The following is an 18,738-nucleotide window of genomic DNA, read 5'->3' on the forward strand; positions in this document are numbered from 1 at the left end:
TCGTATATAATGTCATCAGAAGTAACTATGTGCCTTACTTTCCTTATACCATAAAAAAGCATGCCACTCCAATTGCAGATCATGCCCTCCCAATATTAGCAGCCTAATATTTCTATAAACATTCCATTCTTTCATCCACATCAGTACTACAGCCTGATAATATAATTCCCAATTGGGTAGTCCAGCTTCCTCTCATTCTAGTATATTGTAGCAATTTTAAATTAATCCTTGTATTTTCCCCCTTCCATATATATTTCAACATCATTTTATTCAAATCCTGAAAATATTCTTTCACCAACTTTATTGGGATTGTCTGAAATAAATATAATATTCTTGGTAATATGTTCAATCGATTCGTGTAGACATATTGTAGTGGGCCAGATAATATTGAGAGCAACCTGATCAGTTGCTGGAGGATTAATGTATGGAAAACTGCAGACAATCTCAGGAATGACTAGACTGTGGGGACTGAAGGAAGATTTGAATGTGCCAGAGTTTCACTGGAATTTCTCAGAATTTGCATATCCCTACTTAATAGTTAAATGTAATAGGAATTTTACTCATTTTGTTCTATATTGCAATATGTTTATCTAGTAGGTTTGATACAGTATTTAACAGAGATGTTGATTATCTGAGGGAGATAATTAAAAATACATATATAGGAAGATACATCTAGAAATAAAGGTTTGAATAGGCACTGAGAGAAAGGGTCTATGAAAGGACTACAAAAAAAAACCAATAATCAACCACATACAAAATGATACCTTCAGTTGGCTTTTTGGAAGAAAGAAATGCTATAAAGAAAATGTAGCAAAGAAAAGAAATCACAAGGACATTTCAGGTAAATTGCTGGTGAAATTTGATGATACCTAGGAGACAGAAAGGACTTTGACAGAAAGAAAGAACAGAGCATTTTAAGAGCAAAAGTGTTTAAATCACTGATTATGTCAAAAAGTGAGAAGCTGTAAAGTTTGAAAACAAGCTGAAGCCCACAAAGTTGAACAGGGCCAAGAACATTACATGAAGACTACATTACTTTAATATTATTAATGTATGAGTCATTCAGTTCAAATCGTCCCTGCCCAGGAATAAACATAGCTGACATAATGAAATAAGTTACATTTTTGTACCAACAGAGGGTACCTGGAACTCTAGGAATAATGATGAATCCAGGGGTAGCCCCTTCATGGGGATGGAACAACATGCAGTGCCTATAATCCTCTAATTTCTGAGGCAAGGAACAAGTCACATACAAAGTTTATCTTACTGGTGTTCAGCTTCAGTTTATTTTTTCTTTCAGACATCATAAAGAAACAAAGTTGGAGAATGTATTTCACCACAAATTACCTACAAATTATCTTACCATTGGCTTCAAATAGATATTAAATTAGATCACTGGCAACCAATGCTTGGAAGGTGGAAAGATTACTAGACAACAATGCCTCAATATCCAGCCAAATAACGTTGATTTCAGAATCAATTCTACTGAAAATGCTGAAGCTCAAGTAAGGGTAATACAGTTGTCCTCATCCCAACCTTATTGTGGTTACATTAATGCATCAGGGGACTAAATCTGATTCTTTCCTTCAACTAAATAATTAGTAGTCTCCAAGCATGTTTGAAGCTGGATCGTTGCCATCTTTTTACTATTTGGCCCCCAAAGGATTCTTTACATTGGTAATAGTTATAATTTCTGGGTTCAGGGAAGACGCATTTAAGATCAATTACACAGTTTATTTTCCTGAATATTTGATCATAATTGCTTAGAGAAGATATTTGATCTGTTTTTCTGAGATAGGTTTTTGGTGGAAGAAAATATTGAGTTTTTCTACCAAGCTTTTTCTCTCTTTCAATTGGTAAGGAGAGAGGTTTGTTGCCTGGATAACTATCTACCCCAGGGGTTTCCAAAGTGCTTATTTATTTGTAAGTGAAAGGCTTACATTTGCAGTTTGAAACAGAGAGAACATACAGAGCAAATACACAATCAAAGAAACACATTTACTATAATTCCCATTAGTAATATTATATCTAATTCTGGAATCCCTCAAAGGACAGTGAATATGTACATGGCAGTTAAGAGGCTTAAAATCCACTCTTTTTCCTGTCTCAGAGAGGGCAAACGGTATTTAGAAATGGCAAGTCTCAACTATCAGTGAGGTTGGGCTCTCTTTCTGCTACTTTCCCAATGTTATCAACAGATAATGTACTTTTTATACAAAGATAAATTTGTTACACTTATTAATGATTTGCATGTCTCACCTAGCAAGAGTCTTATCAGTTGGTGTGGACAAGTTCAGCTGATAGTGACAGGAGGTAGAGATTGAACCAAATGCTCCTGATCTATGGAGTGTTTCTAACCTTAATACTTTTTATCTTACTGTTAAATACCTATAGAAGGCCTCTCCTGAGGGATGTCACCCCATCCATTTGGGTTTAGGTACCTAGTATCTAGTTATGCATCTTGACCCAATTTGACCAGGTGACACAGATTGTCAGTTTAGTATAGCGATTAAGGTATTGGGGTAGAAATCAGGAGATTGTGAGTTGCAGTTCTGCCTTGGACACAAAGTCAGTTGTGGCCTTGAACCAGTTACTTTAGCCTTAGGAAGGAGACAATGACAAACCACTTCTGAAAAAAAGAAAAGAAAAAAAAGAAAGAAAAGAGAAGGGACTTGTTCAGTCAGTCTCCAAGAATCAGTTGTCAGTTTCAGAATCACACACATAATAATAAATATTGTGATATTTTATAGCATTAAATTAAAAAAAATGTTCAGTTATAGGGAGACCTGAAAGACAGAATTTAAGAAATAATTCCACCAGAAACACAGGTTCAAAGTAAATAGATCTGTCCCCTTCTCCTTCTTGCTCTCTCCCCCGCCCCCTCACACACACAGAAACATCTTTTATCAGAAGAATGAAAAAATGAAAAGTCATAATATTTTGTTGTGTGAAAAATGTATAATTCTCTCTTCCTTGCTAGATTAAATATACTATAAAAAGTGAAGATGCTGCCAGAAGAATAATGGGCATACATGGGACACATGCAATCATGTAACCTGATGAGATGCTCAACAGTCTTCTACATTGGGATTGCAGGAAGTGATTTTGTGTCATCCTACAGACCCTGCTCAGTACCTTCTCACCATAGAAGGCAAATAATTTTGAAGCAAAAACAAAGCTTATTATTTCCTCTTTCCAGAGATCTTACTCAAAATTGTTGAAGGATAGGTATGCATGATATGCATGCACTTGTACCTATCTATTTACCCAATCCAGGAATCATTGCCACTTCAAGAACAAAATATTTCACTATTTTTGGTTAAAAAAGCATATAATTGGATTAGCATTGTATGTTCTATTGATGAATGCAAGGAAAGACAATACGAGCTCCAATTTTGGCACCACCAAGAAGAATGTACAGAATAAAAGAATCAGAAGCAACTTTAGAGCACCTGCCCAAGCAGGAGATTTTATACCATTTCGTTAAAATAGTTGTCCAATAGTTGTCCAATCTCTTCTTAAAAACCTCCTGTACCATGTTATTTTAGGTTTTTTTAAAAAGATCTTTTAATGGAAAAACAATAATTTCCCATCAAAAAGAATGAGATTTTCCAAGAAATATCTTTTTAGTGTAGACCTAGTTCTTAATAATTATGAGTGTTAGGATTTATTATCCTGTGGAACTAGGAATTAAGTATTAGCTATAAAAGAATTTTTGTTTCTGTATGTGGAATGTGAATTACTTGCTCTAAGGTGCTGCTTGCTTACCTGGTAGACTTTAATTAAAATCATAAAATCAACACAGAATATTTAAGGAAATCTGGTCACTTTGTTTGCAATGATCAAATAATGTGCCTTTGTCAATGGTATGTTGATTGAGGTACCAGTTCTAGTATAAGTGAAGTGTTTTGTATTTCATGTATCCTGGTGGCCTACTGAGGAAGATTCAGTTTTACCTTTTCCATGTTTATGCACATACCCTGAATACAAGTATGCTGCTGACACCATTAATTTTTACATAGTTTTACAATCTCACAGTAATAAAAGAAAATACAGACCTCGAGAAGATTTATCTAATTTATTTATAGTTGTATTAATACAAGCTTATGAAAGACTGCTTTAAGTGTCTTTTGAGTAGTCCTGCAAAATGATGTCTATCAAGTCATGCAAAGAAGCAACTGAATGTCTAAATGCTTGGATTAAATTATTTCAGTAGGGTGAAAAGTCAAAAAGCTTCCTTTCCTAGAAATGATCTGTTTTGTTGCACATATCTTTCCTAAGCCTTACAGAATACAAATTTTGAGTCATTTTGAGTACAGTTGGCTTAACTGGACAGTGAATTAAGGAGATTTAATAGACCATTTAACTGACTGCAGCTGGCAAAGAAGAGCTTAACCTAAGATCTCTTAATTCATTCAGTGAAATCTGCAACTCTTACACTGCAAAAACATATGGACTACACAACTCGATCAGGGCAAAGCAATAGATGCAATCTACATAGACTTCTGTAAAGCCTTTGATTTGTTTGCTCAGTGGTACACGACAAACTACTCCTAAAACTAAAATCTTATGGTATCTCTTGACAACTGCATAACTGTAAAGAAGCATTCCTGTCACACAGACAACAAATGGTCAAAATTGGGAGTGTCCTATCAAATTCTGTACCTGTCAATAGTGGTGTCCCCCAAGGCAGTGTTCTAGGACCAACTCTCTTCATACTCTACATAAATGACCTCTGTGATCATATTAAGAGCAACTGCGTTCTTTTCACTGATGATGTAAAGCTGTTCAATACCACAGACAATACTGCTACCCTTCAAAAAGATCTTGACTATGTATCAGAATGGTCAAACAAATGGCAACTTCAAATCTCAACAAATAAATGCTCTGTCTTACATATTGGCAAAAAAAATCAGAAAATAAAATACAAGCTGAATAGTCAAGACCTTGTTGATGATCCAAGCTCTATAAAGGACCTTGGAATACTCATCTCTAATGATCTAAGTGCTAGAGCCCACTGTAACTACATAGCCAAAAAGGCATTAAGAGTTGTTAACCTAATCCTACGTAGCTTTTTCTCTGGTAATATCACACTACTAACTAGAGCATACAAAACATTTGCTAGACCAATACTCGAATACAGCTCATCAGTCTGGAACCCACATTACGTATCTGATATTAGCACAGTTGAGAAAATCCAGAAATATTTCACAAGAAGAGTTCTCCACTCCTCTACTCGTTGTAGAATACCTTATGCCACCAGACTTGTAATTCTAGACCTAGAAAACCTTGAATTACGCCGTCTCCGGTCTGATCTAAGTATGGTATATAAAATCATACATTGCAATGTCCTACCTGTCAATGAATACTTCAGCTTCAACCATAACAACACAAGAGCACACAATAGATACAAACTCAAGGTTAACTGCACCAAACTTGATTGCAGGAAATACGACTTCAGCAACAGAGTAGTCAATGTCTGGAATACTCTACCTGACTCTGTGGTTTCTTCCCCAAACACGTTAACTTTAGACTGTCTACTGTTGACCTCCCCCCTTTTCTAAGAGGGGGCATGCATAAGCGCACCAACGTGCCTACCATCCCTGTCCTATTGTTTCTTTTATTTTTCTTATATGTACCCATTTCATGTATTCTTAACTATGTATATACTTATACCTATTATCTCATAAGCAATTGACAAATCAAATAAATAAATAAATAAATAATAAATAAAATATTTGTTTCTTATGCCAAATGTTTAGACTATTGTAAATGGGAATTCCCCACTGAATTCAAAATTCATCTCATCACATTGAAATGTCCTAAATAGTGTCTATCACATTGCAAACTAACAATTATGCTTTTATATATAAAATACATTTTATTATTATTAATTGGGAACAGAATTATATTTTCTCATGATCATTTGTACATTATAACCCTATGTAATAAACTGCATTTTAGTATGCCAGTTATCCAATATTAATAAATTGCATGTGATGGAACTCCAATATTATATATTTAATATAATATTTTATGATCCATTCACCATTTTCTTGGTTTTCCCTCTACTCCTCACTTATTCATTCTGCCTTCATATAGTTCACTTAAATATAGATAATTTAATATCACTTTTTATGACCCTGTAATTGCTTAATTCAGGGTAGTGTTAAGGTGACCGGCTGTAGCTAACCATACACTGGCCAAATGCCCTTCCTGATGCCACATGGAGTTCACAGCAGATATTTCTTCTTTCTCACTCCAGGAGAGAAATATCTGCCACTCCCTAGGATTGAACTCTCAACCTTTCGATTGGGAGGTGAGCATCTTCGCTACTAGGCCATCACGCTACTCAGTTTAGATCCTGATTCACTTTATATAAAGTAACTCAAAGTGCTTATTTTGCAGTGACCTCTCTTTACTGTATTAAGTCCACAAAAATTCCACAAACATTCATCCTTGACCCTATCTTTTTCTCTTTTATCAGACTTCTTTGTATTCCATTCCTACTGTAGCCAACCTACTATAATGTTTTTTCTGATATATCTAATTCTCACTTTCATATAAAAAGTATACTCTTATACACAACAATTTCTACTTCTTTTGAGAAACATTTGTTCCTCACAACAGACCACATATTGTACCGTATCTTTTTACCAGCATTTATTTTTCTCAATTTCCTTTTTTTCTCAGGGAACCCATATTTATCTATTTCCTCATTTTTTTTATTTGTCATTTGTGTATAATTTACCATTGTTCACAACATTTTCTTTGTCAAACACAATAACCTTGTTTCTGATTTATTAATTTCATTGAACAACAAATATTTTGCTTCCTGAATACTTTCGGTTGTATTTTATAGACTTTTGAGTGCTAATCACTGAAATAATCTGTAATTTAACCTACCACACACCATCTTATATAAATCTTCTGTTTTTACATAAAGACAATGTACACCCTTCAGTATTTCTTGACTATGCTTTCACACCTTAAAGAAACATATGAAAACATGCTTTTGATAGTTATTGCACCTGGCACCAGTGAAATTCATCATATTAATCTGTTTGCAGTACTATATTGTGGGGTTTTTTGGGGGGGCTGTCAGACTCCTAAACATAATATAGCATCACAAACAGATTAATATGATGAATTTTACTGGTGCCAGTATAGTGTGTAATATGTATATACCATGATATAAGATCATACACTAGAGTAATATACATGTTGCACAGAATATGACATACATATGGAAACGTATGACTAGTTTTCCCCCTTCTAACTACTTTTATAAGGCTTATGCTTTATAATATTCATGTTGTCTTGTATTCTTGTATGGACTGCACCAGTACAGGCTAAACCAATTTTGCTGTATACATGGTGTACAATGACAATAAAGGCTTTGAACTTTGAACCTCCCAGAACCAATTAATATTGATTACTAAGGTACCACTGAAACTACATTCAGCTGGTTGACAAAATCCTACAGCATACAAGACCACAAAGTGCAACATGTCAATGAAGATTCTTTTTTTGGACTTTCTTCCTGAAAATCTAGATGCATGGTGAAATGTTTCACCTGAACATTAACACAATAGAAAAACAATATCAGGGCAACTGAAATCCATCAATGCTGGCTTACTATTATTGGATACTGCAGCAAGATTCATTGGACAAATAAAAATCACCAGCAAAACACTTTTAGCCCTGTTGAACTTATGCAACATGTTGGAAACATTATGTGATTAAACACATTATAGTAATTAAAAGTTAATTCATATTTCTTAAGATTCCTGTGAGATATAGTCATTCTGAAATTATACTTGTGTTCAGTTTGAAGGGGTCTATCATAATCACCAAAGGCTTTTCAAGAAGCAAAACTTAAAAAAAATGTCCAGTATGGATTCATACTACCCATTGCATCATAAATCTAACACTCATTTGAAATTGTTAGTAAGAAATAAGAAGTTATATGGTAAGATCTCTTCCAACTAACAAATTTTACTTAAAGGCAGAAGCTTTTGTAAACAGCAGCTTACTTCATCAGTTGCACAGAATGACTAAATTGATGTAGGATTTAAAAGGGGTAAAGTGGAGATGATAAAAAAAGAGGGGAAGACAGGCAAATTAAGACTACATGTGAGACAGTTTTTAATTATCTTGTCAATTAGCAATTGTAATATATTAAAATTTTCATTACAACAAGCACTATATTTGTTCAGGGCATTTGCGGCCAGTCACTTACAGTTTTTTAATAGTGTGTTTTGAGAGATTATGGTAGACATCTAGAAGGGAGACTGCCTTGGGCATAAAATCAACTGGGTGACCTTGCACCAGTCACTTTCTCTCACCGTAGGAAGGACTCAATGGCAAACCATTTCTGAAAAATCTTGTCAGGAAGACTGAAGAGACTTGTTCAGGCAGCTTCCAAAAACCAGACATGATTGAACGGAAGAACAATAGGTACATGTAATCTGTCTCACTTGTCAGTGACATTTTTAGTATTTATTTTAATTCCTTTTTGTGCCATATAAATTGCTAACATGTGTTTTGCAGCAGCTGTCTAGTTATTGCTGGATAACTCCCCCCCCCCCCCAAAAAAAAATCCCAATTGTCAATAGAAGTTGAGAAGATTGTCCAGAATTAGGTATTTTTAGAAACCACCTAGCTAAAAGTGTTACATTCAGTACCGTATAAAAAATACAAAACATTATTACTTTTATACCTTGGGAATTTATAAATTTACAAAGTTTACAAAATATAGATGTTGGAAACTTAACCATATAATATTCAAAGACTAAACCTCTCCTCTATAAATTGAGATTTCAGAATTATGTCCAAGTAAATACTTCTGCAAAACCAGAAAATGGGAAATAAATCTGACCCATAAATGAGAAACCATTATATCTGTTTTTCTTTTAAATTATCATTATAGTAGAACTTTATTTTAGATAAGTATGCTGCACATAGTCCAACAGTAGCATTTAAGTTCTAGGTTAAAAAAAATGTAAATGAAATAATGATTTAAAATATGTGATGGGGGGGGGGGAATAACTATGGAAAGTAGGTGCTCCCATAAAAGTATGTGATTTAATTGAAAAGTAATGTGCTAAGTGTTTAAGATATAAATGAATATTAATATTAATGAACAGATTTGTATTGGTATTGATAATATTGTATAATTTTAGAATGTACCAAACAGAATCCTAATGTAAGCTATGTATTCTATATTAAGTATTATAAATGTAGGGGAAAGAGATAAAGGCGTCATACTCCAATTAGAGTACAGGAGAAGTTTTCTTTAAAGAAGAAAGATAAATGGATAGCTGGAAATAGAACAGACAAAGAATAATAAATATTATGATTCGAATTGAGATGAGACAAATAAAATAAAATTAAGAAAATTTAAAAGAGAGGAGAAGCTATATAGAAAATTGAAAATGCTAATAAGATATGGAATGGTATATAAAATGAATATGAATTTGAATTTGTGTCTGTACGAAGAGTTTTAACCCGGGACTAAGCAACTTTCAGAAAAGAGGTTTTTTATGTTACTATGTTTTGTGTTATGTTTTGTATGTCTTTAAAAATTAATAAAATTTGTTCAAAAAAAATGTAAACGTGTATAAAACAGATGAGGAGATCAACCACAACAGAAGCTCTACCATGATCTCTATTTTAATTTCAATATACAGAGTTTTACCCTACCTATTTATATTCATTTCCACATAGAGGCATATATCCATCCAACAAGCATCCAGAGTTACATGGTTTACAATGAAAGAGTTACATGGTTTAGAATTTAAAATGGCAATGCCAATTTTCTTCATATATAGTATATTCATTATAGCTGTAGAAAACACAAGAAGAAGCCTTTTGCAAACTGACTAAAATCTATTTTAGTCTGAATCCTCATCTTGTCTCATTCAGAAACTATGGCTTTGAGGACCTGCCATGTTACCTGAGCATAACTACTGTATATGCACAGAAGAGATGTCTGACAGGTGAAGTGGAAGTAGGTTTGTATATGTATTTGGCTTCAGAAAGTGCTCCTCTGAATATTGTATGTAGCGGTAATATTTTTACATCCACTTAGAATGACTGAAAAGGATCATAGACAGAATTTATGTCCAATACTTACAGTGCTCTGCAGAAAGAGAGATCCATCATTCATAACTAAAATTCTCATGGTGCCAATTTGATACATCAGCGTTCAGCAGGAATCTGCCACTGAGGTATTCTCAATGAGCTCTTGTTTTGGGGTGGATATTTTAAAGATGAGCCACAAACAATAACATGTTGCAGTTATTTTTGGACACATTAACATATGTATGGGGGAAAATAGGAGGTAGAATTCTGCAATGGAGTTTGCAGGCATGTGGACAGATGAATCTCTATAATTGCATGGCTAGCAAAGAGCATCATTTTGCTTTCAGTACTCTGAAATTGCTTCAGCTAAAACCATTTTGGCACTGCTTAATTATCTTTGCAAATTTCCTGCCACTTTCTAATTACATATTCAAGAAAATAAAGAATGTACTGACTAAAACTGTTATACTCACCATCTTAGCTCTGTGCAAAATTGCTAGAAAATTAATGGAAGCAGAATTACCTTGTTTCTAAATGTATCTCATTTAGTTAGCTTTTAAACTTCATTAGCTATGACCATAGTGACTGTCCATGACCCTTTTGAGCATTTGCTGAAAGTTGGCTTAACATAATAAATTTTGTGTATTATCATTTTAGGTGACTGTTATAAAACTTCAATCTCATTATAGAAGAATCTTCTTATTTTACTATTATATTTTTTTAAAAAAGAGAGAAATTGTAGGCAGTTGTCCAAAACCATTTGGTGGCACTGACTATTATTATGACCCACTCTGCATCCACCAAAATGACATCTAACTTTTCATATTTCTATGTTTGAAGTTGAATAAGAATTGTGGAAAATGTAACTTCTTTTGTAACAAACCAAAGGTAGACACACCAATTCCATTCCTTTCTGAATGGAACAAAGTTTGTTCTTTTAAAACCAGAGGCAGAAGTCTGGAAAAACAGAAAGAAATTTCTGTACAGATAAAGGAGAATAAAGTTTTGGTAATGAAATGTCTGCAAGAAAACAACCAGGCTCAGAGAGGACCAATGAGACATCAGAAGTTTCTGTGCTTTAGCTAGGAAAAAGGTATGATATATCATCTCTCCAAAGTTTAAACAAATTACTGGAGTTGTAGCTAAAAGCTAGAAAAAGTAAAAGGGAAAAAAACGGCAGATTTTGCTTCAGGATGCAGGTTGTATCTAAGAAACAGGTGTATATTTTAGGTAAAAGCTGTATCCAGAAAAGTATTTTGGCAAAATCAGGATATGAGGAAAATTGTTAACTCATCAGTGGGGGTTTTTTAAATAAGTTTTTTGGTTTTACCAACTAATTGGAAAGTTTTACATTCTAGCTTTTGCAATACTGCATATTCATGTTTTTAATGTTTTAAACTTAAAGGTGATTTATTATATTTCTCTTTTTAATTAAGTGGGATTTTTCTTTATCTCTTGTGACATGAAGATATTTCTGATCACATGTCTAAACACTGTATGGCCAGAGGATGGCACAAATGCACTTATTTCATTATATCATTTTTATCTCTTTATTCACTATATAAATGCATCAAGGTATAGAAAAGCCATCTCTTTTACTATGATAGAATGTCTATCAGAACATGGGAATATAGATGAGAGAGCATGATTGCAGAAAGAAGTAGAACAAACAAACAAACAAATAATCCTTGAGTCCAGGATAAGGGGAATATGAGAAAGATTAAGTCCATCTTAATTACAGTAGATACAAATTGAGCTGGAGAATTGCTTTGGCTGGCTTTCACGTTTCTCTTATATTGTTTTCCTGGTTATCAAGATCTTTCAAGAAATCCAAGTAGTTCTAGCTTCCTAAATTTGTATGCCTTAAAGACCTGATGTTTGCCACAGGCTTTTGGGAATCATGGCCCTTTGGAAGAAAGACAGCATCAAGTTGTTAACTCAGAGCAGAAGGCAGGATTATGAGGTAAAGTCAGAGTTTCTGAGAAAGTATGGTGAACATGCATAGCCCTAACCTTGCAATTCTGGGGTTAGGTATCATTCTGAGCTGCTTCCAAATATTTTCCCACGTCATTGTAGTTGTGCTTTTAAAGTTGTAGCAACGTTTCGGCAGAATCTCATCTGCCATCATCAGGCTTCTGTATAGTGTTCATCTGTGAATCAGACTTTTACAGTGGTTTCAGATTTGAATTTGGGGCAGCCTATTGCTGTGCCAGAATGTTTTTTTCTTCATCCTGATTGGTTGGGAGTCTTGGCCTGTGTTTATTGGTCTTGGAGTTTGCTGTGTTCTGCTTGATTGGTGTTTCTAATATTTTCTGTCTGTTTTTTGGCTCTTTTTGTATCTTGATTGGCTGGCAACATTGTATTACTTTATTGGAGGCCTTTAGTGCAGCTTGGCTTCGGGTAAATGGACGGCTATCATTAGTTAGGAAGCTAGGTTTCATCTGGGTGCCTGGTTGGGGTGTGTTTGAGCTGGAGGTATCAGTGGGGATCTGTTTGTGCCCAGGTGTTTGCCTGGCTTGTGGTGTGGAGATTTTTTTGTTTGTGAGTGCAGGTTTCCAAATGATTGACAGTCTGGTGGAATCATCTCTTCTATTCATGCTTTCTGGTCTTTTTTCAATCTCTATGGCTTCTCTGATGATTCTGTGGCTGGGGGTTTCCATGGTGGCTAGGGTTTTGGTGCCATTGAAGTTGATGCTATGACCTGTGGCTTCCATGTGTTGGACTAGTGAGGAAGTGTGTTCCAGCTTTTTGACTGCATTTTTGTGTTCATCCAGGCGGGTACTTATTCTTCTATTGGTCTGTCCAATGTATGTGGCCGGGCATGATGCACAGGGGACTTCGTATATGCCTTGGTTTTCCAGGTCAATTTTATCTTTGGGGTTTCTAAGGATGGCTGCTATTTTTCTGTCTGTTTTGAAGGCAGTCTTGATGTGATGCCTGTGTAGTATCTTACATGATTTTGTCTGTAGTACCTCTTATGTAGGGCAGGACAACTGTTCCATAGGTCTGTTCATCTTCTAGGTCTCCATTATGTCTCAGTGTGTTTTTGTGGATCAAGCCGGTGATTTTGCTTTTGTGGAAGCCGTTGGCTGTCAGTACTTTAGTCAGGGTGCATAGTTCAGTCTTTATGTGTGTCTTGTCTGCAAGACATTTGGTTCTAGCAATTAGTGTTTTGGCCACGGAGTTTATCTGTGCTGGGTGGTGGTGGGATTGGGTGTTGAGGTAGCCGTTGGTGTGTGTTTTCTTCTGGTATATGGTGTGTCCTAGTGTGCCATCTGATTTTTTTGTAGATTAGTACATCTAGGAATGGTAGTTGTTTGTTTGCTTCCATTTCCATGGTGAACTTGATTTTGGGGTGTGTGCTCTTTAGGTGTGTTAGGAAATTGTTTAGGTTTTCTTTTCCATGGGGCCAAATCACAAACGTGTCATCGATGTATCTTAACCATAGTTTGGGTTTGTGGGTGGCATTAGCCAGGGCTCTGGATTCGAATTCTTCCATGAACAGGTTTGCAATGACGGGTAACAGTGGTGATCCCATAGGGGCTCCTTCAATTTGCTTGTATCTTTGTCCTTTGTATATGAAATATGTGTTGGTTAAGCAGTGTTCTGTTAGTTCCATGAGGTGTTTAGCTGGTTGGTATTTATTTTTGATGATTTCAAGAGTTTCTTTTATTGGGACTTGAGTGAATAGTGAAACCACGTCAAAACTTACAAGCAGATCTTCTTGTTCCACGTGTAGATCTTTGATCATTTCCAAGAAGTGGTATGAGTTTTGTACATGTGAAGCTGCTGTTTCAGCATGGGGCTGTAGCTGTTTTGCTAAGTGTTTAGCTAGGTTTTGTAGTGGTGCTCCTCTGGAGCTGACTATGGGTCTGAGAGGTATGCCTTCTTTGTGTATTTTTGGGAGGCCGTATAGTTTGGGGCATCTGGAAGATTTTTCTCTTGGAATGATCATCTGTTGGATCTCTTTGCTCATGTGGCTGGTTATAATTTTCTTCTTGGTTAATTTTTCCAGATATGTAGTTGGGTCCATGTTTATGGGTTTTTCTGCAATTAAAAATATTTAGAAAATAGGGTAATATAGATACTGATAACTCTTATTAAAAATCAAGCGAGGAAAATATGCTGCGGAATCCAAATGAAAAGATGTAATGATTATTATTGTAACTTCTTAAAAATAATGGTTTATTGGGAATCAAGATGAGGGAATAAAGGTATATTTTAATCATTGAGGTGTCACACTCAAAACAGTAAAAGGGGGGGAAACCTATACTTGTTTTTTTTTTTAGTGTTAAAATTTGTATTAATCTAGAATTTATAAAAAGAATGTGTAATGGAAAGGGAATATGACAGACTAAAGAACCAACTAAATTAATAAGTTAATATAGACTATTAAAAGCAAGGAGAGATATTGGTAACTTTTATTTTTATTATTATTATTATTATTATTATTATTATTATTATTATTATTATTATTATTTTGCAAACACATATTGTTTATCTTTATTTTTAAAATAAATATTAAAGGATTATATTTGAAATAATTGAAATGAAATAAAAAGATATTTCAATTGAGATTAATGAAAGAGGCTAGAATTAATGTGTTTGTTTCTCTCCTTACTGAAAATTTGGAATGGAAAAGGTAATAATAGAATTAAGTATGCATATATGAATGTATACTTGCTGTCATATTTGTATGTAAAGGTGATGACCCAGAAATATGTTGTCCACTAAAAAGAGATTTTTGTTTTTAATGTGAAAAACTGAATAAAATTTGGTTTAAAAAAGCATAAAAATTACTTTAATAAATGAAAATGTGAGATGTAGATGAATGCAAAGGCCATTATAGTCAACAACAAACTTTCCATTTCTCAGAGTGAATCTTGTAACTTACTCTATTCTTTTGGTTTCTCTGCTAATTGGTAGCAAAACATTTTGACAACTACATTTCAGCCAAGAAGTTTGTTTGTTTTAACCTTTCCCAGGGCGTTTTGCTTCACTGTCTCTTCAATAATATTGTACCTCATGATGGGCTTTCCAATTTCTGTTTGGTAGATAGGATTGTAAGTATCTCAGTAGCTAGAAGCTTTAACTGACCTTCACTCCACTATTCAAATTTCTTTTACTTTTACCTTTATATTTTTTATTTAACTTAATTAGTAATATAGTGTAATATATTTAGCCTGTATTATGATATCAAATTAATTAATTGTAGTATTTATAGATCTAACAAATGAAAATATGAATTAGGTTAGAATAATAGGTAACATTGAAATTAATATTCATAATTATAACTCATAAAAATAACTCTTTTGGGAAACCTATGTATGTCAGAGGTTCACTATACTTGTCATCCTGATAGATTCAAATGACTCATACAACAATCAGTGTGGTACAAAATCATAATAGTCTTGTTGGCTTTTATGGTCAAGCCATAGGATAATCACCAATCAAAAGAGTTACTGCTCCAACTCCTGATTTTTATCTTCAGCAACAAAGCAGTTACAACCAATACTTATTAAGCATTCTTGGAGGTGTTGAATGTATATGGAATTGGTTTTTTAAAAATTGATCTTGTTTTAAGAACATGGGAAATTAATTTCAAACTATTTAAGGCCACGCTGCATTGGTTTCCCTGAACCTGACATTTATTTTTCCAGGGTCTGTGCAAATTATTGATGTAAATTTCATTAATTTTTTTCAAAATGTGCAAATTATTATACTTATACCTGTTCTTTCCTTTATAAGTTTAAAGTAAGGCACATGGGTTTTTCTCCATATTTATTTTCACAAAACTACCCTGTGAGCCATGATCAGCTAAAAGACAATAGCCATTTCAAAATTATGTAGAGAGCTCCAAAGTAAAACTGGACTTCAACCTAGTTAAATGTCAGCTGTAAACCTTGAACTTTCTCAGTTAACAGTAATCTCCTTGTGCATATTTCACTCAGGAAGGCTGGAATTATGGTCATAAGTCATGCTAGTCATTAAGAAAGTCATGAAACTATTGTCATGTTTGTAGTTAAAATGTAAAATAACCTGGAACCACACTGTTCACACAATGATGTGTTTGTAGAAATAAAAAATGTGTTGGGAACTTCCGGTTGCAAGGCTTCGGCGGCAGCAGGAATCCGCTTCTCTGCGGGTCCCTGCTGCGCTCGCTACTGAGGTACCCCCGATCCAACTGGATTTGGGGGTTGTCGCTGCCCCGAAGGGGCAGTGGAAGACAGAGGAGATCCGGGCAGGGGTCTGGGGATATCGCACCCCCTTTCCCCAGCCGGCTAGACTCCTTTTTCCTGAGGCGGTGGAGCGGCTGTCAGAAATGGCAGCCACAAAGGAATCTTCAACCGGATAAGACTGCGCAGGAGGAAGAACCAGAAGAAGTTTTCTTGGCTGAACCGGGACATTAAGTTACTTTTAAAACACCCTGGAAACCTGACTTTCGGATTGATACATTTGTTTCCAAAAGATTGTTACAGCGGCGAAAGTGCTGAAGGAAAGTTCACTCCCCTTCCTTACGGAGAAAGCAAATGAGTACAGAAAAACCTGCTTCTTTAAGGTAAAAATAAGCTCTTTGTTATAAGTGGGAAGGAGAGGACTAAAAAAAAATCTTTAAAAATTTGTTGGAGGAGACACCTTGAAGATTATAAGACCAGCAACTAACTGTAACACGGCTTTAAAATATATTTGGGATTTTGCCCCAGGAGGAAAAGTTGCAAAGAGAAGAAGAGGAAATAATTTCTGCCTGTTTGGATTGTTTGATAACCTTGACATTTTCAAATTACTTTAAGATTAAAAACATCTGGGTTGTTTTTAAAAATTTACAATGGCGCCATCCGTGGATGAACTAAAAATGGAATATGAAAAATTAAAAGAAAGAGAACAAAATGGCAAGGATTCATTGGGAGCTGTCTTCCACTTTTTAGAAATGGCGCTTTCTACGTACCAGCAAATACTCGAGGAAGAAGGAGAAGGAGAAGAAGAAGAAGAAAAGGAAGAAGCCATTTTTAATGGACAAAAAAGTTTGATTAAGAAAGAAAATAGGAAGAGAGGAAGGAAAAATGAGAATTTAAGATTCAATAAAACAACCAAGAAAAAGAAAAATAAGGTGAAAAAAAGGTACAATGTTAGAAAGCAATTGAAAAGAGAATTACAACAGAGAGGGGAAGCTAAAAAGGTGGAGGTTAGGAGGGGGGGGGGCAAAAAGATCAGACTGGAGAAGAAAGGGAGGGAAAAAGGGGAAAAAAGCCACGGTCTGAAACAAGATATTTTTTTTAGAGATAAAGGATAAAGGATAGTGTATAATTAAAGAAAGATTCTGCAAGAGTACATAAGTTAGTATTGTAGTATTTGCATTTGAAATAGTCTATTGGAATATTATAAGACTTAACAAAATATTAAAATATTAAAATGTTTAATAATGATAGATTTCAATATTTAATAAAATATTAAAGAGAATGTGTAAAATGATTAATGCTTAGTTATACTATTAATTAGAATTAGAACTAGAATGGAAATTATATACTTAACTATATTATAAGTTTATTATTCTTTTATTTTAAAATGCAACATGTAGAATGTACTAAGCAGAATCAGGATGGAAATTATGTATTATTTTAAGTGTTACTTTAGGGAAAGGCGTCACACCTTAAAAGTGATTACAGGGGAAATTCTTTGCTAAAGAGAAGAGATAAATAGATGATTGGAAAAGAACGGACAAAAGATACAAACATAATGATTTTGAAATAAGATGAAATAAACAAAATATAATCAAGAGAGTGAAAAGAAGGGAGAAGTTATATAGAAAATATAGAATTGTTAATAAGATATGAATGGTATATAAGGTGAGCATGAATTTGATTTAGTTCTGTAAAAAAAGATGTAACCAGGGGCTAAGCCACTTTTCAAAAGAAGTCTTATGTTTTATGTTTTGTGTCTTGGTGAGCTATGTTTTGATTGTGAATTAATAAAACCTTGGAGGAATAAAATTAAAGGGAGAGAAATTTGGAAAAGACATGTATAAATGATAATTAAGGAGGTTTTATCTTTTTATGTCTTGTTTTATGTTTTGTATTTTGTGTGTTTATGCTTGATTGAGAATTAATAAAACCTTGATAGAAAGAAATATAATTGAATAAAAGTGAAGGGAGAAACAATGAGAAATTTGGAAAAGATATATATGTGTTTAAATGGAAATGTGATAATGTGGAATTATGCCTTAAAAAATAATGTCTTATTTGCCTTGTTAAAACTTATAAGTAATTTTTAGAAAGGAAGTTTTATACTCTGATGTCTTATGTTTTGTTTGTCTTTAAAAAATCAATAAAACTTGTTTATAAAAAAATGTGTTTAAAGAAAAAAAAGAAAGTCATAACATGACCTTGCCCAAATATTATGACCTTTTTTGCAGTGATTTTTAAGTAAGTGCTGAGGTCATTAACTGAATGCAATGGTTGTTAAGTAAACCCATTGCACCCACTGTACTCATTTTTTGCCAGAAAGTGGAAGTAAATGCCAGTTTCTGCAAAAAAAAAATAAATGTGATAAATTGTGGTCACATGACCATGGAACAATGCAAACAGCCATAAATGTGGGCTGATTGCCAAGTCCTCAAAATATGATGACATGTCTGCAAAGTAGCAGCCACTAGAA

General features: G+C 34.1%; 1 long non-coding RNA gene across 1 annotated transcript in view; it reads left to right on the top strand.

Moving 5' to 3' along the window:
- LOC148131453 (uncharacterized) overlaps positions 1 to 18,293 on the top strand; it is a 213,973-nt gene extending 195,680 nt beyond the window's left edge. The window contains exon 2 of the long non-coding RNA XR_015748881.1: positions 18,032 to 18,293. This is a non-coding gene — a long non-coding RNA (uncharacterized LOC148131453). The remainder of the gene's footprint in view (positions 1 to 18,031) is intronic.
- The last annotated feature ends 445 nt before the right edge of the window (positions 18,294 to 18,738 follow it).

The sequence above is a fragment of the Notechis scutatus genome, chromosome 3 (assembly GCF_049901735.1).
Source record: "Notechis scutatus isolate UNSWTSFEM ecotype Mainland chromosome 3, rNotScu1.2, whole genome shotgun sequence".
Lineage (NCBI taxonomy): Eukaryota > Metazoa > Chordata > Lepidosauria > Squamata > Elapidae > Notechis > Notechis scutatus.